We start from the raw sequence: 22291 nt of genomic DNA, 5'->3' as shown, positions 1-22291 counted from the left end.
TTGCATTTCAATCTATTTTAGATTTAGGGTTAGTTAGGGTTAGGGTTATGGGTGGGGTAAGGGTATCTTTTTTTCTTCACAAATGTAAATAAACCCAATCTGTTTCTTAAACGAGGGACATATTCATACAGCACAGAATGCTTTCACCTCAATAGACGGTCATTGATTGGTTAAAATTGCCGAAATGCAAGAAATTAAAGACGAAATATGTTACAAACTACAGAATTTTCTCAAGAAAGCCAAAAGAAAATGATGTTTTATAAACACATTCTAACAGTATATGAAGTTTAAAATTTTTTAGTTACCTAGAAATTATGTTAAAAACTGCCATTCAAACTGAAAAGATCCAAAAAAAAACAAGGGAGAAATGAAGATAGTAAAAAAAGGGATTTGATTTACAATTTCTCTGATCCTTTTTCCATCGTGTGTAGGAACTTTTGCTTGTAATGGTGTGTTTTGGAATCTGGTGTAATTATAATTTTTATCTGCAAGCGGATCTGATATCTGATCATTAAAGTATTGGTCTCGTCTTGTCTTATTGGCAGTCAACTTTGTTGTTCTGCCTGGAAGCCTTCCCTGTTGGGAACGGTCATCAGTTGCTCTGATTGGGTGATTCTCTTAAAGGGTCATTTTGTTGTATTTGTTGAAGTTCAGTTTTGATTGGTCTAGAGTTAGGTGACGTCAGCAATTGGTGTATGCAAAATTTCATTGGTCAGAGATAGGTGACATTAGCAACTGGTGTTTGTATGGTGTAATAACACATGGGGATTTGGAGTTACAGTTTCGAAACCCGGGTGGAAGACTGTTACTAAAGTTTTTAAAATTGTTTGTTGTTCCTGGTTGTTTTTTTGTGGAGAAATTGTCTTTTTTCCTTTTTTCTTTAGTGTTTTTTCTTCTTTCTAAAGGATGTTCAGCTGTGGTTTATATTTTTTAATGCGTATGCTTTCCTTATGTAAATGGAATTGGATTGAAGTGTTTCCGATGCATTGATAGAGAGGGAAGATCTGGTATTTTAGGCTTATGTTTACGGGGCATTGGTCTAGGTGTTTGCTTATGGGAATTTTCGTAGTCATGGCATCCCGGATTTGTTGCCTGTGCACCATTAATCTGTTCCTCAAGGTCAAACTAGTTTGACCTATGTAGTCTCCAATACATCCTCCATGTTTAAGAACATAGATTAAATTCTTCGAAGCACAGTGATTTTTTATGGTAAAAGTTTGACCTGACTTTTTTTACTATCTTCATTTCTCCCTTGTTTTTTTCCCCCTCTTAACTCAGTATGATTGAAACTTTGATGATATTCATTTCTTGTTGATTACTACTAACACTTATGAGCTCTGTACATTCAAACAAATTGATGCACAGCTTTAATATTATTGACTGTTAAGAACATTTAAACTTGTCAACATCAAAATATTTTAACATGTTTTTCTAATTCATAACTCTAAATTTACCTGTTATGAACATTTAAATTTGTCAACATTGAAACATTTAAAGATGTTTATCTAATTCATAATTCTAAATTTTTACCATTGATAAACAAAAAATATATATTGTTGAAACTAGTTTGGTATATATGTAAATAAAATGTATTTTAAACAATTACAAGTTTTTCAAATTTAGGTACATTTTCAACAACAAATTTGCCTATATTTTTCTGCATGGATATCCACTCCCTCTTTTGTTATATATATATATATATATATATATATATATATATATATATATATATATATAAATTTATATATATACATGTATACAGGGTGTTTGGTCTAAATTGGATATTTCATGTATCTTTTTTTCTGAAACAGCTTGATGTATTGATGAACAATAAATGGCATTGGAGAGTATAAAGATCAAAGTTGTTGCTGAAAAAAATTTTAGCTGATATGAAGGACTGGAAGCCATCTGAATGTTGGAAAAGAATTACCTGTATCATGATGACTGGCACCAGCCATCAAAATACTAACATTGTGACTGCTGCTCAATTCTCTGTGAACACTTTAAAGGCTGTAAAATGTGACATGGACAGTTGCAATGGAGACTATAAAACTTTGGCCAGCAGGAAGGGACACAAGCAGGTGTTCTGATTGTATCTGCATGCCAGAATACATCCTTATATATTTGAACAGGGTCTTAGGCACAGTTCAGACAGATATGAGAAGCTGCTGGAGACTGTGGTCAATCCCTGTTTACAAAGGGTTACTGTTGGAAGGCCATGTGTAGCAGCAGAAATTGGCTCTTTGCCATACTTACAGAAAAACTCAGAAGTGGTTCTCTGAGAATTCCTACAATTTCCTCAGCCCCAGTCTCTGGCTTCCTAATGAGTGGGGCCCAGTTAAGAAAGATATCAACTGCCATGTTTACAGCAACAAAACCAAGCTGGTGGCCAAGTTGTTTGAAGATATTCCCAGGGACACAAAGAACAACATATGCACCAAGTTTTGGGGCCATCGTGATGCTGAGATCTATACAGAGGCCGAGGTCTACAACAGAGACCTACACAAAGTTTTCAAAAAGCTTTCATCATTCTTGACACAATCAAGGAGATCTTGTGCAACCAAAACCTGAGTGTCTTTTTAGTTAGCTGAAAGTAGTTTTGGCGCAAGCTTGGCAGACACACATCTCATGTTCAAATCTTCAGTGATAATAGACTGAACTGAACTGTAACTAATCTGCACATCATCTGATAACTCACGGATGGTGATTCGACAATTTCCCCTCATAGTTGCATGCAATCTGTGATGTTTTTCTCAGTTCTGCTGGTTGCATGTCTCCCAGAATGTTTGTCAATATTGACATTTTCTTGGCCATCTTCGAAACATCTGAACCCCTCATACACTCTTCTCCATACACTTTCTGCAACTTTGTGAAGGTCTCAAAGCAAGTGTTGCCATGACAATTTTCTCTGTCATGGTCAATGCAACAATCACACACTATACACCTTTTTTCCAAGTACTGCTGTAAACAACCGAAGTGAGTTAGAACATTAAAATTTAGTGCGCAAGCACAGCAGAATTCAAGGTCTATCTTTGCCAAGCGGCTTTACTCTGCATGCTTTAGCTTTGTTACTATGGCAAGAGTCTGGATACTTACTGATCGGACCTCCTCGTATATATATATACGATAAGACAAGGAACTTATATGCACTTGATAAGGACGTTTATAAGCGCCTAATTTCGAATAGTGTCACAGATACATACAAAAAAGATAACATGAATATATACAAAGAGGTGAACTTAGAAGCAAGAGGAATAGCTAACGATCTTAAGATTAGCGATAGGATTGAATATCTTTCACCACGACCAGCTTTTATTACTCTAAAAGACCATAAAGCCAATTTTAATAGAAACCCCAAATGTAGATTGATAAATCTGGCTAAAACTGAGATAGGAATTATTAGCAAAAATATTTTGGACCATATTTTAGCTAAGTTAGATAGTGAAGTAGACTTGAGAATTTGGAAGAATAGTAAGTCAGTCATAGAGTGGTTTAAAGGTATTAGCTATAAGAATAATTGTAGTTTCACACAATTCGACATTATTGACTTTTACCCGTCAATATCTAGGACGTTGCTCCTAATGGCATTGGACTTCGCCAAGCAGTATGTCAGCATCGATAGCTCAGAAATTGATATTATTATGCATGCGAGGAAATCGCTTCTTTTTTTCAAGGATTCCACCTGGATTAAGAAGACTGAGGATTCTCTTTTCGATGTACCGATGGGGGCATACGACGGGGCTGAGTTATGTATGCTCATAGGAGCCTTTATTCTCCATAATCTAAAAATAGAATTCCCATTTATAGATGCAGGTTTATATAGGGATGACGGCCTTATAGCCATGCATAATCTAAACGGCCATGAATCAGATAGACTTAGGAAGGACCTTATTGCTTTCTTTCAAAGGATGGGCTTACGGGTTACAATAGATGCTAACCTGAATAGTGTAGATTTTTTAGACGTAAATTTTAATGTAAGGTCGGATAGATTTAAACCTTTCCGTAAGCCCAATGAAAAGCTATCATATATTAGCAAAGATTCGAACCATCCACCAGTTATCCTTAGGAACTTAGTCAGCAATGTAGGTAGAAGAATATCTTCAATTTCTTCGGATGAGGCAGCATTCCATAATGCTGCACCTTATTACGATAGCGCATTAAAGAATAGTGGATTCTCTGAGAAGATCCAATACAGCCAGCTTAATGCTGATAATAATGCTGCATGAAGAACTAGGACCAGGAAAGTTTTGTGGTTCAATTTGGCCGTAAAGACTAATATAGGTAAGGAAATTTTGAGATTAGTCTCTAAGCATTTTAAGCAGGGCCATAAATTCTATAGGATATTTAATAGAAGAACCCTGAAGGTTAGCTATTCTTGTTGCAGAAATTTCGCCTCTTACATTAGCCAGCATAATAGGAATCTGATTGAGATTAGACATGGTGCCGAGCCCATTAAGAAATGCAATTTCAAAAACGAAAACTCCTGTCCGTTAGAAGGGAAATGTCTAGTGAAAGAAGTAGTTTATAGAGCCAAGGTGCAAATAGAAGGCTCATCGGAATACAAGACATATACAGGGGCTGCAGAAAATTCATTTAAAGCACGATTTTATTCACATAAAAATTCATTTAGATACCCAGAGAATAGGAAGAGGACCAGCCTAGCAAAATATGTCTGGGAACTAAAAGAAAAGGAAACCCCACCTTTCAACCTTTCAACGTGACATGGAGCATTCTGGACAGAGCGGCACCATACAGGCATGGAGCACACAGAAATAATTTTAAATGCAAGCTTTGCCTATTAGAGAGACTGTATATTTTATTCAAAGACAATAATTCTTTGAATCAAAGAAGTGAGCTAATGAACTTATGTAGACACGCAACCAAATTTAAAATGTCAAATATAAATATACCATATGGATAGAGAATATATTTTGTATTTTTGATTTTTGAAATTTTGATTTTGACTTTTGGACTAGTATGTAAATGCGACGATGGATTTGTTTCGCGCTATGCAGATTTCATTCCGTATAGCAAAGTCTCATGCATATATTTTGTTTATATTTCTACATATACATTAGGAAAAACCTTCGGCTTTGTTTATTTCATGTTATTGTATTGTATAGGATTACCTTGATTTTTAATTTATAGATGATCCAAAATAGGGTGTTATATTTTATATGTCTTTTGTATATTTTTCATTATTGCACTCACCTTTTTTTAAAAAGCAATGTTGTCAAAAATTAGAATTTTGATGTAAATATGTGTATAGCCATGGATATGTATTTGTAAGCATGCGTCTCTGTGTATGTGTAAGTGAGCGTATGTTTGTGCTTAAGCACACACATACACGACTGTATGTGTATGTATCCATTCGAACTTGTGTATTTGTATACTTGTCTCCATATATGTCAATAATGCGGTTACACAGCTTGTATACATAATTTTTCTTATTTCGTTTTTTCCCCCCACCCCTCCTTTTTCTTTTTTCCTTCCCCCTTCTCCGTTCCTTTTTCTCTCTCTTCCTTTCTTTCGTTTTTTTCTCTAACTGATACTGATACAACTTTACGTCCCCCTTACTTAAGCTTTACTCCGATGATTTTAACTTGCGTGCGAGATAGATTGCATACATATATGTATGCATGCATTTGTGTGTATATTTTAGAGTTATATTTATACGTCTGTACATGTATGGCATTTGCACGCATCCTTCTGTGTATGTTGATATATATATGTACACTTTAATATGAATATGTATTGCAGTGTAATATTTATAATGCGTTTTATTTCCATGCATTAATTATATTTTCTTCATTAACGTCAATATGTATTTTATTCAATGTAAGGTTTTTTCCTCGAATTTTATAATTTTTATAATTTTTTTATATATATATACATATATTTTTGAGCTCCTTTTTTGTTTATCGCTCGAAGATTGACTGTTATTTCTAAAGGGCCAATCAAACAAGTCCATTTTTTTAAAGGTGTAGCGTTTGTAAGAGTCTGGATTGAATTGATATATCGGTTCCATTATAGCAAAAACTGTCTGATGAACGGCAACGAGAAACTCAGAGTAACAGATTTTGTTGAATTTTCTGCTGCTTTAAATAAAGTATATATATATATATATATTATATATATTATATATATATATATATATATATATATATATATATATCTAGCAGTATCGCCCGGCGTTGCTTGGGTTTGTAAGGGAAATAACTATATAAGCATTTTTAGTGAGTTATAGCAAAAAATGCATTAAAAATGGAATAAAAAATGATGGTAATTTTTTTTTTAAATCGTTGACTCATCGTAGACATTTTTAGAGAGTTACTTCCCTTATATAATAGCGAAAAATGCATTAAAAATGGAATAAAAAATTATGGTAATTTTTTATTAAATCGTAGACATTTTTAGAGAGTTATTTCCCTTATATAATAGCGAAAAATGCATTAAAATGGAATAAAAAATTATGGTAAATTTTTTATTAAATCGTAGACTCATCGTAGACACGCGCTAATATCCAGAAGGGCTCGATATGAATCACGACTATAAGATACCGGGTTTTGGTTAAACTGCACCGCAAAATGTGAGAGTAGTTAGGAATCTAAATTGTAGGAGACAGACACACAACCTTACTTTTATATATAAAGATTTGTGCAACAACTAAAACATTCGGTTGTGCAAATTGTTTGCACAGGAAACCTGCCCTGTGTGGCGGTAATTGCCGTTTTTGTGGATCTGTTTCAGCTTTTTTAGCGATTTCTGTTTTGGCGACTTCAAGCCATGAAGTCGTTGTTCTAAAAGAACGCTGGTCTCCTTGACAACGCATTACGACGTTGATTTCCTTACACTCCCTTCCCCACAGCTTCACGAGGGAGGGATGAAGGGGGAGAAGCAACACAGGTGCAGGCGTGAGTGTGGACGCCAACTCCGCCGCCATCGACACACGAAAAAATATGCATTAAAATGGAATAAAAAATGATGTTAAATTATTTTTTAAATCATAGACTCATTGTAGACGCGCGCTTATAGCCAGACGGGCTCAATATGAATCACGACTATAAGATACCCGAATTTGGTTAAACTGCACCGCAAAATGTGGGAGTAGTTAAGAATCTAAATCGAAGGGGACAGACACTCACACAACTACAGTTTTATATATATAGATATATATATATATATACTCTTTTACTTGTTTCAGTCATTTGACTGTGGCCATGCTGGAATACTGCCTTTAGTCAAGCAAATTGACCCCAGGACTTATTCTTTGTAAGCCTAGTACTTATTCTATCGGTCTCTTTTGCCGAACTGCTAAGTTACAGGGATGTAAACACACCAGCATCAATTGTCAAGCAATGTTGAGGGGACAAACACAGACACACAAACATATACACAAATATATATACATATGTATATATATATATATATATATATATATATGACGGGCTTCTTTCAGTTTCCATCAACCAAATCCATTTACAAGGCTTTGGTTGGCCCGAGGCTATAGTAGAAGACACCTGCAGTGGGACTGCACCCGGAACCATGTTTTTGGTAAGCAAGCTACTTACCACACCAGCCACTCCTGCACCTATATATATATATATATATATATATATATATATATTGGATAAAACAAAGATAAAAGTATAACATAAGTTTAATATTCATTACATTTGTTTCTGTAGCATTCTATTTCAAATCCCATTCCACATTTAGAGTTATGTGTGAAAAATTACACAAGACTTGTATATAATCATGCATGGTTGAAATAGTGAAGTAGTGAGAAATGGTATCTTCATTGGATACTTATTAAACTTAATTATCAGACATGATCGGTATGTATATATACATATACACATACAAACATACATACATATATATATGTGTGTGTGTGTGTGTGTATGCGTGTGTGTTAGAGGAAAAAGGACAACAAAAACCAAAGCAGGATGAGTATCTCAGGTCATTTAGAATATTTAATTAGAGTAAGGTGAATTTGAGGTAATTAATTAACTAGTTAATTAATTAATTAATTATTGGATGTCTTACAGCTCCTTCTGGATTATCCCAAGTGATAGCCTAACATCTCTATACACTGGGTCATCAGAAACAAGGTGAATGTATATGAAAGATTCAGTTTAAAAAGGAATAAAATAGTAGATAGAAGAATGCAGAGAGAATAAAGTTCACATCTTGCAGTGGGTATGGAGGCTGCTTTGTACTTCTGTGAAGATATAGGCCCTTCAGTATAATCTCAGGCAATATTTTGGCAGTACTTTGAATGTTGTGTTCATGTTAAAAGAGTAGATGAAAAGGTTAGCTAGTACAAAAATGGTCCAGCAGATGCTTTAATATAAAGAAGCTTAATAGAGGACACTCAGCCAAACCATATCAAGAAGGGATCAAAGCTATCAGAGTTCTGTGATGCAAATCATCAAACCATTTCCAACACTAATTTCAGGAAACCAATCTGTAGCCAGATCATCTATGAATCAGGTGATGTAGGTTAGATAGATTAATTCTCATCAGAAGGAGTGATAAACAGATGGTTGTGAATAACGAGTCTTACTCTGATGGAGAATGTATCACTCACCACAGACTGAGACAAGAGGAGGAGGAACAAGATAAACCAAAATATGTCTGTAAAAAATACTACCAGAGTATCTTAGACAGGAGCAAAGTCTGTTCTGCTGCAGTAAAACAGCTGCAATGAAGTATCCTGGTTCCTGCAAGGATAATACATTAACAGCAAGACTTTCTGGCAATTTGTTATTTTCTTGTTCGTTCATAAAGATATCCCAGCATTCAACTTACTGTCTCTTTTGAAAAATGGTAGCAAGCTTTACTTTACTCAAGTGTCTACATCACAGAAAGCACAAAATCCAAAGGAAACAATTCTCAGAGCATTTTTTTTTAAGCTGTTCCAATATGATCCATTTCAAAATAAAAATGTTGCTGTACCATTAGGTTCTGTCTTACTAAATATGAAATAACAAGCAATTGGGAGGAAGAAAGCAAGGTGACCCTATCAAATGCCAACTTGATAGTGCCAATGGAAGAGAATATAATGTACACACCAGTCAACATGAAGGCTCTTTTCATCACTTCTTTATAAAGTGCAAAGTTTAAATTCATTTCAAGATCTTCATTCAGTTAGTTACAAAGTTTGCAAGTTTGCACCACCTGAAGAAGACATATGCTTTATATTTGGATTGTGGGAGAATGATATCCAGTGGAATATGACATAATCAGAATTTTCTGAATTCCAAAGTACCAAGAATCTTTGAGTTCGTTTCACTGTGCTGTTAAAACATTGTGAACCATCAAATCTACTTCATCTTTGGATCAATTATCATGATGATCTTGCTGAAGATTTCAAGTATCATGTTCAACATATGTACTACAGCATGAAAATAGGGACCACAGATGAAATCTACAAGGCAGCTTTCATCAACCAAGAATGTCAAAAATATAACTTCCCACAATCTAACCACACCAAAGTCTAGTAACAAAAATTTTGAAATGAAATCCTGATATAATGTCAGCACATTAATAGAATATGATGATGGCAATGAATCTAAACTCCCTGATAGCTAAAGAACAATCTAGTCTGTTCCTTTTGACAGAATTTGGCAATGAGAAGCTGGAATTTCCTTCCTTGATGTTTGTGGTGCAACCGTAAAATTATTCATGATCAGCCAATCACTTGTCAAAGAATGTTGACATAAAGACATAGTCATTGCAGTTGATTCTTCAAGTATTGATACCAAGCTCCTTCCTGGATCCCATACAACAAATTCCTCTTGGAATTGAACACAAATGTTACACCTGTTTGTAATACTGCTAAAAATTTGAGAACTGGACAAGTTTTGAAAAGATACTAAGTAACAGTCTAGGATGTATGCACAATGGTGCACACATAGTGCTCAGGAGGCCTAAAGTAGGACATTCCAAGACTTGTATGAGAATGGCTCTCAAATGGGAGGAATAGCATTGGCACTAGCGTCAGGTGACTTTTGCCAAATCCTGCCACTGATCCCCAAAGGATCAAAAGCCTTGTCATCGCTTTGGATGTAAGTTAAGATCTTCCAAATGTTTACCAGCAGGAGTGTCCATCACTTTGGAGACCAGTGGGGAAGGGAATGCTTCCTTCCTTCTTTGATGGGGCGATGAACCCAGCCCCTATAAACACAGTGGTTAAGATAGCAGAAGAATTGATATCAAATATATTCTTCAACTTGCAACATCATTAATTAAACACAAGTGGTTGTATGAGAGAGAAAATATTTCAGTCTTAATGGAAGTTGTTGCAGGCACTTCCAGGAAATAGACATAGGTACAAATCAATACCCACAAATCAATATCTACAAATCAATAGACAGTGTTGTGGATCAAAAAGAACTAATTTCCCTAACCTGAAGGGTTTTTTTTACAAATTCATCAACTACCACACAGACTTCAGTTAAAAAAATAACAAAATACGAGATCTACAGAAATGTTGCTGTGAAATTTAGATCAGCGACATTGATGCAATGGCACAAGACTAATTGTTAAGAACTTCCTGCTACATGCTATCAAGACTACTATTTTCACTGGATGATGATGTAATAATATTTAGAAGATGATAAAGGAGATGATGTAAAAATATTTAGAATTCCACTCAATCCAACAGATATGTCCCTCCAATTTACAAGAAAACTGCAGTTTCCAGAATGACCAAGTTTTACTATGTTAATTTATAAATCCTAATAATAAACATTAATTGTTGCTAGACTCCATTTTGAAGAATCCTGCTTTGTTCATGGCTAATTTTATGTAGAATGCTCAATAAAGTTAGAAGTTCCCATTATATATATAAGTTGTTTTGCTCCTGTATGTCAAACTTAACATATTGAGTATCCTCAGGTACTGAACTGGCAATGTTCAGAATAACCAAAATGCTAAGTACAGATCTGATATATATACTGGGGTTCATCACATTTATTAATATCACTTCTTTATCACTACATGTAGAAATTCATGTTGATCTAAGAAATGTAACTTATGCATAGCTGAAAGATCATACATTCTGTTTAGATCCAAGAATTTCACTACACTACTAATTCCCATATTTGAAATTTTCAGAAAATGCAAACATATGGACAAATTTCTTTTGTCAAACTGGAGGATTGCATAACTCTATGGATTGTAGACTTTGGAGCTCTCTCCATTGAATTATTCTACAACTGGTTAGTTATGGCTTCTTTGGTCAAAGGAGACATAACTCTAAATTGCTTTCCTCCTTTCTTTTCCTGTTTTTATTCACCCTTTGCCTTATTCCATTTTCTAGTATCAATGTTCTTCCCATTTTTTCTTGTGGTTTGTCATGCACCAACATCCTGAATTTCGAATAGAACAAACCATATGCTCAGTGCCTGCAAACTGCTTGGAGATAAAAGACATGTTATGAAATCTGCCTAGCCAGGTGTGTTTGCAGCTAGAAACTGTTAGTAGCTTTACATCATTAACTGATTTTATATACACACTCATCGTCCACTCTTTTACTTGTTTTAGTCATTTGACTGCAGCCATATTGGAGCACATACATATATATATATATATTAATAAATGAAATAAAACATATGCATATATATAAACATATATGTACGTACCTACCTCTACATGTACATATACACGCATATATGAGTACAGGACACCAAAGGGACGTCGAACACAAAGAGAAACGAAAACATAGACACAAACCAAAGGAACTGGACATTTTTTTAAAAACAACAAAAAGTGGAGTACAGGACGATTAACACAAAGAAAAAACCCCTTCTTCAGTCGCTATGGTTTCATCTACTCTACGTTTCGAAGGATATATGTATATATATATATACACATATATATATTTTTCTTTTTATTTTCCCCTTACATTTCCACGTGTAGTTTCTATTTTCTTTTTGTAACATATTTCTATTATATATATAAATATATATATATATATATTCAAACACACACACACACACATATGTATAGATATATATATATATAAAGTTAATCCAAACAAGAAAACAAAAAGACAACAACGCGAGGATGTGGAACAATTAAAGTATTATTGGGCGCTCAGGAAAAAAGGGAAGAAGAAGGGTATGACGTTTCGAGCGGAGCTCTTCGTCGGAAACATAGGAGAAAGAAAGATCCCGAGGTGGGAGGACAGAGGGAAAAAAAATGCAAGTGGTCTTCACGAGGTCAACATACTGAAAAGGCGGAAGTAGTAAACAAGAGGGTGCAGGTTTTCAAAGACAAGAGAGCAGAAAAAGAAGGAAGGTAAACAACAGTGTGCGAGATGACAAGGGTGTGTGTGTGAGTGTGTGCGTGTGTGTGTATATGGTGGGTGAAGGCAAGGGCAAACAGCAGTAGCAAAGGTGTGCGAGATGACAAGGGTGTGTGTGTGAGTGTGTGCGTGTGTGTGTATGTGTGTATATGGTGGGCGAAGGCTAGCGAGTCACAGGTCAGAAACAAGAATGAATGTGTGTGTGCGTGTATATGTTTCGTGTGTGTGTTTAGTTGTAGTATGTGTGTGTACGTGTGCGTTTTTTTGTGTGTATGGCGAGTAACTGTGCTTAACTAAGTGTATGTGTGGGTGTGTGTGTGTGCTTATATGTGCGTATATGTATAACTGTGTGCATGTATGTATGTGTGCGTGCGTATGTGTGCGCATGGTTTTGTGTGCGTATGTATGTGTGTGTCTGTGCTTATATGTGTGTACGTATGTGTATGTGTGCATGCGCGTGGAGGTATATGTTGTGTGTATGTATGTGTTGGTGTGTATGTGAATTCGTGTGTGTTTGTACGTGTGTAAGTGTGTGTGCGTGTATTGTATATATATATGTAAATGTGTGTGTGTGAGTGCATGGGAGTGAATGTATGTATGTATGTGCGTGTGTGTACAAAATGTAGGGGTATTATATGTGTGTTTATATGTTTATGTGAGTGTATATACACTTGCGTCAGAAATTAATTAGCACTTCTCAAATTTCTACATTAAATAGGTTAAATCAATTAACCTATGAGCTGTTCAAAACGTCTTACACGATGAGAAAACTTAGTATGGTGTGATTTCGGTCCTTGCGAGGCGCTACCTATATTTATTAAACAAAGGAAGATTTGTCTGCATCCGCACTCCAAGTTGTTGTTGCACTGCTATGTCAACATCATAAGGCTGTAGACTCTCAAACTGCTCTGCAAACAAAGTTACGTCATCGTTCTGCGCAACAGTGAACTCGCAACAAAGCAATAGTTCAAGATATGGCCACTAGGTGACAGCACATACCTTGAGTGAAGAGCAAATCAAGGGTGCTAATTAATTTCTGACGGTAGTGTATATGCATGCAAGGAAACACTTCGCAACTGAAGGAATGATGGAAAATACTCCTGCGGTGACAGGCATAAGAGAAACCCCAGGCACAACGCGCCGGCCCAGACAGGAATCCGAGATATAGCCAGAACCCACAGGCGTGCGTGCATGCATGTATGTATGTGTGCGTGCACGCGTGCATGCATGTGTGTGTGTAGGTATGTGTGTGTGTATGTGTGTATGTGTGAGTGTGTATGTCTGTGTGTACGTGTGTCCGTATGAGTGTATGTAAGTATGTGTGTGTGTATATGTGTATGTGTATGTGTGTATGTATGTATGTGTGTGTATGTGTGTGTGTATGTATGTATATGTGTATGTGTGGAAGTGTGTGTGTATGTATGTATGTATGTGTGTGTGTATGTATGTATGTGTGCATGCGTGTGTGTGTGTGTATGTATGTATGTGTGCATGCGTGTGTGTGTGTGTATGAATGCATGTATGCATGCATGTGCATATGTATGTGTGTGTGCATGTGTGTAAGTATATGTGTATGTGCGTATATGTGTGTGTATGTGTGTGTATGTATGTGTGTGTGTATGTATGTGTGTAGGCGTGTGTGTATAAGTGTATGTGTGTATGTATGTGTGTATGTATGTATGGGTGTGTGTCTGTGTATGTTTGTGTGTGTGTGTATGTATGTATGAGTGAAGGTATGAATGTATGTAAGTATGTGTGTGTACGTATGTAATGTATGTATGCGTGTGTGTGTGTGTATGTATGCGTGTGCGTGTGTATGTAGGTGTGTATGTATGTATGTATGTGGGAGTGTAGGTGTGTATGTATGTGTGTGCGTGTGTATGTGGGTGTGTATGTATGTGTGTGTGAGTGTATGGGTGTATGTCTGTGTGTATGTATGTCTTGTGTATGTATGTGTATGTGTGTATGTATGTGTGTGGGTATGTATGTGTGTGTGTATGTTTGTGCGTGTATGTATGTATGTAGGTGTGCGCGCGTGCATGCATGCATGTGTGTGTGTATACACGCACACACACACACACACGACGCACGCCCACACACATACATACATATATATACATATACACACACACACATATATATATATATATATACATGTGGAGGCACGCAATGGCTCAGTGGTTAGGGTAGTGGACTCACGGTCATAGGATCGTGGTTTAAATTCCCAGACCGGGCGTTGTGAGTGTTTATTGAGTGAAAACACCTAAAACTCCACGAGGCTCTGGCAAGGGCTGGTGGCGATCCCTGCTGTACTCTTTCGCCACAACTTTCTCTCACTCTTTCTTCTGTTGGCCTGCTCGCTTAGCCATCGGGGTGGCGTCGTTTGAAGGCTAAAACAATGCGAAGCGCATTTTGACCAGCGATGTGTAGCAACATCTGATAGCCTGGTCAGTCACGGTGATATATATATATATATACACATATATACACACACACATATATACATACATATACATATCCATTCATATATATCTGCTTGTGTGTGCGTATGCAGAATTATATGTGTGTGTTTGAGTCCTTGTCTTAACATTTCCTGATAGTTGTAAATGACAAGCAGTGTCCTTCATTTCTTTCCGACAACATATCAGATAATGACCTGCATACAGCTGCCTTATGATCTGGAGTTAATATAATAATAATGTTTTGCATAATGACATAGATGTTGTATGTCTTACATAACTCGATGTCCAACATTACCCCATAAAATCTCCAAATGAAACATTGCAACGAGACCCTGTAATCCATTTGTCTGTATTTTTATTATTATATGATGCCATGCTGAAAGTTCCACTTGATCTGAGATACCCATGGATTTGCAGCTTACCAGACACCAGCGGTCTTCCCTTCATTGATGAACACTTTACAAATGGAATGGATTGTTTACCGTAGGCATAGGAGTGACTGTGTGGTATGTAGCTTGCTTACCAACCACATGGTTCCGGGTTCAGTCCCACTGCGTGGCACCTTGGGCAAGTGTCTTCTACTATAGCCTCGGGCCGACCAAAGCCTTGTGGGTGGATTTAGTAGATGGAAACTGAAAGAAGCCTGTCTATATATGTATGTATGTGTATATGTATGTGTGTCTGTGTTTGTCTCCCCAACATCACTTGACAACCAATGCTGGTGTGTTTACGTCCCCATAACCTAGCAATTTGGCAAAAGAGACCGATAGAATAAGTACTAGGCTTACAAAGAATAAGTCCTGGGGTCGATTTGATCAACAAAGAGGTGGTGCTCTAGCATGGCTGCAGTCAAATGACTGAAACAAGTAAAATTGTAAAAGAGTATTGATCTGAGTCATACTGTCAAACCATCAGGGTGTGCTTCACTTTGATATGCTTTGGTCTTTAAATAGATCCCCTTCAATCACTATATATATATATATATATATATAATTTCAGCGTGGAAGGTGTTTATAAGCCATTTAAGAAACACACAAAAGCCGTTCGATTCACTTCAACATTTAAGTTTAATTTGTCAAAATATTTTCGTCGCTAAAATCCGCGACCTGTTCACTGACAAAGTCCGTGCTGCATCACGGACTTTGTCAGTGAACAGGTCGTGGATTTTAGCGACGAAAATATTTTGACAAATTAAACTTAAATGTTGAAGTGAATCGAACGGCTTTTGTGTGTTTCTTAAATGGCTTATAAACACCTTCCACGCTGCAATTGTTTTCGTTTCAGCACACGATCTCAGATCAAATTACTTGCTATGCGAGTACATCTCTCTCTCTATATATATATATGAATATCCTGTAGATAATAATAACAGTATTTTATAAGCTTCAAGCTCATAAGCGATCACCATGCAATGACTAAAGAAAATAGTTTAACAATGGGGCATATAAGCCCTCGAAGGATAAAAGTAGGTTTTATCCACACTATTATTATTATTTACAGAATTGTAAAAATTGACACAAACCATTGCAGTAAAATATATATATATATATAATATATATATATATTATATATATATATATATATATATATATTATAATTTTCACATCACCATTTTGTGAAATCAGTCACTGATTCCTACGGCATTCTCTATAATATTGACAGGTGTAAGTTAGCCTCCACCTGCCGTAATGGAGTGAGCATTAGTGATGAGTATTAATTTCCTACATGAAATTAGTATGTTAATCAAATGCATCTCACTTACGGAGTGAAGTCTTGTCTCCCCTGTCAATACAAAGAGACCACATACTTTCTGTGGCTAAAGCATCTATGACTCCTATTTCTAGCAATGCTGGTGCTCACTGCACCCTTGTCACTCTTTAGAGATGGGGAATCATTTCCTTGTCAGTTTTAAATTGCTGATAGTCGCTCTATCATACTTGAACCTCTCACCTGACACACAGTTATTTCTCTTGGTTCCACTTCCTCTCTCAGCGGAGAGCTTTTTGTTTTGCCACCTATTTCTTGACTACACTAATGCTGGTGCTGGTGCCATGTAAAAAGCACCCAGTACACTCTGTAAGGTGGTTGGCATTTGCTGAAACAGACAATTGGTGCCTGGTGCAGCTTTTTGGTTTTCCAACTCTAGTCAAGCTGTCCAGCCCACGCCAGCATGGAAAATGGATGTTAAATGATAATGATACTGCTGCTGCTGATGATGATATAGATATATAAACTTATATACTTGTCCTCATCTTGTTTGTTGTTAACACAACATTTCAGCTGATATACCCTCCAGCCTTCATCAGGTGTCTTGGGGAAATTTTGAACATGGGTTCTCATTCCTAAGGTATTTTTTGTCGTTGTCGTTGTCGTCGTCATTATTATTATTATTATTATTATTATTATTATTATTATTATTATTAGTAGTAGTAGTAGTAGTAGTAGTAGTAATAGTATTCAGGTCACTGCCTGGAATCAAAATTGGAATCTTGGGGTTAGTAGCCCATGCTACTAGTAGCCCACTATGCCAAAAGTCTGTGTTAACAACAAACAAGATGAGGACAAATATCTGTCAAATGTAAATAATGTGTATATATATATAGATATATATATTACTCTTTCTCTCTTTTACTTGTTTCAGTCATTTGACTGCAGCCATGCTGGAGCACCACCCTTAGTCAAGCAAATCGACCCCGGGACTTATTCTTTGTAAGCCCAGTACTTATTCTATCGGTTTCTTTTGCCGAACCGCTAAGTGACGGGGACGTAAACACACCAGCATCAGTTGTCAAGCAATGCTAGGGGGACAAACAAAGACACACAAACATACACACACATACATATATATACGACAGGCTTCTTTCAGTTTCCGTCTACCAAATCCACTCACAAGGCATTGGTTGGACCGAGGCTATAGCAGAAGACACTTGCCCAAGGTGCCACGCAGTGGGACTGAACCCGGAACCATGTGGTTGGTAAGCAAGCTACATACCACACAGCCACTCCTGCACCTATATATATGTTTATAAATTAAACAAGCTTTTAGATCAGTTCAAATATGGCTTTATTAAGAACCAAATATGTCCCAATCATATTTGAGCTGAACTAAAATCTTGTTTAAATCCCATCATTGCTTTTATACTATAATACATTGTTCCAGCCTGATGGCATTGCACATAATCAGCAGACAGTTCAGTCCCACCGCATGGCACTTTGGGCAAATGTCTTCTACTATAGTCTTGGGTCAACCAAAGACTTGTGAGTGGATATGGTAGACGGAAATTGAAAGAAGCCTGTCGTATATACTTATATATATATATATATATATAGATAGATAGATAGACAGATATGTGTGTGTGTGTGTGCATATCTATGTGTGTTTGTCTCCGCTATCACTGCTAGACAACTAGCATTGATGTGTTTACGTAGCAGTTTGGCAAAAGAGATTGATAGAATAAATAAGTCCTGGGGGTCAATTTGCTTGACTGCAAAACCCTTCAAAAACAAATGCCTTCTAAAGTCATTTCAGAGTTGCCTCCCTTTTAGTCACCGGTGCTTATGAGAGCAAAGTAGCTTGAAATAAATTCATCAGTCTAGAAAGGGTTCATTGAAATGACTGTTGGTATTTTGATGTTTTAACACATGTTGCCTAAAGGCAGAATTTTCTCCATGGCAAACTGCAGTGAAAATGGCCATTGTACAAATCAAATGTACCCCAAACCAAAAATATTCCAACGGATCTAAAAGTCTGTTTAATTCACAGTACTGTTTTCACGTACCTATTAAGGCATAAAAACCATGTCAGACCTCACATGGAGCATGATAGCAGTTCACTGGATTCTGTCAAACTGTCCAACCCATGCCAGTATGGAAAAGTGGATACTAAATGATGATGATGATGATGATATATATATTATTTTACTTCTTTCAGTCAACACACTGTGGCCATCCTGGAGCATCTCTTGGAGGGTTTTTCAGTCAAGCAAATTGACCACAGGACATATATTCTTAAGCCTAGTATTTCTATTGATCTTTAAATTGATTGATTCTATTGATCTTTAATTCTTTAAATTCTTCCTCTGAGCAAGGGGCTGGTTTCTAACAAAGGAACAACACTCCATCATTGCGAATGTAGATAACAAAAACAATGTCATGTTCTAAACTTGAGAAAAGTCTTGCACATCTCTACTGCTTTACTTACAGATTGTATGTATAGGTGTGTGTGTGTGTGTGTGTGTGTGTGTGTGTGTGTGTGTACATGCACACATAATTTACTGTTCTGTTATTGGTGAAACCATAAAAAAATTACTCTATCCATCGAGAGAAAAACATCATCTAATATACATAGTATTTAAATATGAGCTGTTATTAATTTCATGCTGTGGAAACACAATAAACTGGCAACCTTATACATCAAGCTTTGTGTTTCTATAAGGCTTGATGTATAAGCTTGTCAGTTTATTGTAATTTCACAGCATGAAATTAATACTAGTCCATATTTAAATATTGTGTTAATGTGTGTGTGTGTGTGTTTGCAATAGATATTTATATATATATGTAAATATCTGTCTGTCTGCCTGCCTGCCTGTCTGTCTGTCTGTCTATCTATCTATCTATATATGTACATATATACATAAAAAATCATATGTATGTATGTATATGTATGTATATATATGTATGTGTTGTGGAAGGATTCCGACCACCCCCATGTGGCTAAAAGTGGACTGAGACATTTCTATTAAATAGACAACTGTCGAGTTGTCAGCAGTTTGTGTTGGTTAGCAGTTCACTGTGAGCCTTTGATATAGAGCATTGAGTCTTGCGTAATAGTAATAGTAGCACATTGTGTTGATACTTTCATCTCTCCTGCTTCGTTATATTATATATCCAATGTAAGGATCTAAAAGTGGTGATGAGTTGTTCAAAGCTTGCATTGGATGTTTAAAAAAGTCTTTTTTTGGTACAAAACCAAAGAAAAATATTTAACACAGAGAACATATTGGCCTCTATAGTGCAGTTGCAACAGCAACTACAGCAGCAGCAACAGCAGCAACTACAACAAAACCAACAGTTGCTGGAATTATTGCTGAAGAAGTCTGAAAATACTGCAGGTTCATACCTGTCAGACAGCATAACAAATTCAAATGAAGAATTCAGCTAAATTCCAGAAGGAGGGATTATCTTCTCTGCATAGTTTCGTAGATACGAAGAAATCTTCAAAGAAGAGTGTAAAAGTTGGTGTGACAAGAAAACAGCATAAATACTTTAAAGAAAGTCATCCCCTGCTGAACATGAAAATTAAAAGTAATTATATTCTGCTGAAGAAGCTGAGATTTGTTTCAATGAAACAGTTAATATTTTACTGAACTTTTTCAGTGACAGAAGTTCCCTGTTCAGTACTTGCTGGCAATGTTTAAATTTGGTCAAAAAAGATGATGAAGATTTTGTCACTTATGCCGGAATGGTTTACAGGAAGTGTGAGAAATTCAAATTGAATGAGTTAACCCCAGACATGTTCAAGTCTTTAATTTTTGTTCAAGGGTTTACTGCAAACAAAGAAGCAGATACATGCTCCCAGATATTAACAAAATTAGAACAGGACCAAAATTTAACTCTGCAGGAAGTAGCAGAAGAATGTCAGAGGATTATTAATCTATGACATGATGCAAATAAAGTTGAAGAGAAAGATTGTTCTTATATTCGTGCATGTCAACCAGTAACGAATAAAAAAATAGACAAAAAATATCAAGACCAAATCCATGATATGGGTGCGATGGTCTTCATTTTAAAAATAACTGTCCACTTAAAAATATAAAGTGCTACAAGTGTGGTCAAATTGGCCATAAAAAGTTGCCCTGTAAGACAGAACCTAAAAAATGGTTCAACAAAAAATATGCAAACAGATTATCAGTGACAAAAAATACAAACGAGCCTTAAAGAAAAATTTGTGTATGTAAAAATTAATAACACAAACGTAAAGTTACAATTGGATACAGGCAGTAGCATCCCAATAATTAACACAGATACATGGAAAAAGATCAGGAGACCTAAATTAAATGAAACCTCAAAAATTGTCTGTGATGTTTAAAGAAAAAATTGTATTTTAAAGGCAAATTGACAAGTAGAAAAAACCTTGTGGAAAAAACCTTAAAGGCTAAAGTTTTTGTGCTAAATAATACAACAAGCTTGTTTGGTACTAACTGGATGGAATTGTTTAACTTATGGGACCTCTCCATAAATCTTTTCTGTAAAAGGGTGATTGGTTTTAACTCCAGTACAAATAAGTCATCAGACGAATTGAAAAAATTTATAAAAAGTTTTTCCTGAAGTTCTGTCTGATAAATTAGGTCTATGTACGAAAATAAAGACGCAGTTTCAAATATAAGAAGACACCATAAGCAAAAATGAATGTACCATTCATAGCATTAGAACAGATAAACTTAGAGAGACTAGAAAAAATTATAGTTATCCAAAAAATGAACAGCACCAACTGTGTACATTAAGAAAATGAATAATAAAATCAGAGAGTGCTCCAGTTTTTCCACTGGTTTAAATGAATGTCTTAAAATGTGCCACTATCCACTACTTACTCTGGAGAATGGTGGCAAGATTTTTTTCTAAATTGGATCTCTCTGACGTGTACCTACAAATTAGAGTAGACGATGAATGCTCTAAATACATAACAATTAACACACATAAGGGACTGTATAAATACAACAGGTTCCCATTTGTCTTAAAAGTCGCACCAGCGAATTTTCAACAGATCATTGATGCAATGTTTGTGGACTATGAATTCACAATTCCTTATCTGGATGATATACTCATTAAAAGCGAATCCAGGGATCAACATGTAGAGCATGTAAAATATGTATTAGAAAAAATTAAGGATTACTGCTTTACTTTGAGTGAAGAAAAGTGTGAATTTTTCTTACCGAAAATAAGATATTTAGGACAAATCATTGACAAAAATGGACATTGACCATATCTACTGAGGGCATGATGCAATTAAAAATATGCCCACTCCAACTAATATAGCAACCTTACAAGCAGTTTTAGGATTGACAAATTATTAGCAAAATTATATTCCAAATATGCAGAAGGTGAGGGCTCCACTGAATAATCTGCTAAAAAAAATATGAAATGGAAAACTGTCAAAAGGCATTTGATGAAATAAAAAAAATACTAACATTGGATTTGTTGTTAGCACATTTCAATACTGCCGCAGAGATTGGTGTAGCTTCAGATGCCTCTGAGTATGGTATAAGAGCAGTAATGCTACATAAATATAAAGATGGTAACATGAAGGCGATGGTTCATGCCTCATGTTCTCTAATATCAGCAGAGAGGAATAATAGTCAAATCAAAAAAGAAGTTCTAGCGATTATTTTTGCCGTGAAAAATTTCACAGATTTTTACATGATAGACGTTCTCATCTACAAACTGCTCACTGTCCATTATTATCAATATTTGGGTTGAAAAAAGGAATTCCTATCCTTACTGCTAATAGGTTACA

At 35.8% G+C, this 22291-nt stretch overlaps 1 protein-coding gene across 1 annotated transcript in view; it reads right to left on the bottom strand.

Moving 5' to 3' along the window:
- LOC115219486 (cilia- and flagella-associated protein 99) overlaps positions 1-22291 on the bottom strand; it is a 499146-nt gene that overhangs the window by 1100 nt on the left and 475755 nt on the right. The window lies entirely within an intron of this gene.

The sequence above is a fragment of the Octopus sinensis genome, linkage group LG14 (genome assembly GCF_006345805.1).
Source record: "Octopus sinensis linkage group LG14, ASM634580v1, whole genome shotgun sequence".
Taxonomy (NCBI): Eukaryota; Metazoa; Mollusca; class Cephalopoda; order Octopoda; family Octopodidae; genus Octopus; species Octopus sinensis.
The sequence above is the reverse complement of the archived record's forward strand: the minus strand, read 5'-3'. Positions and strand labels throughout refer to the sequence as shown.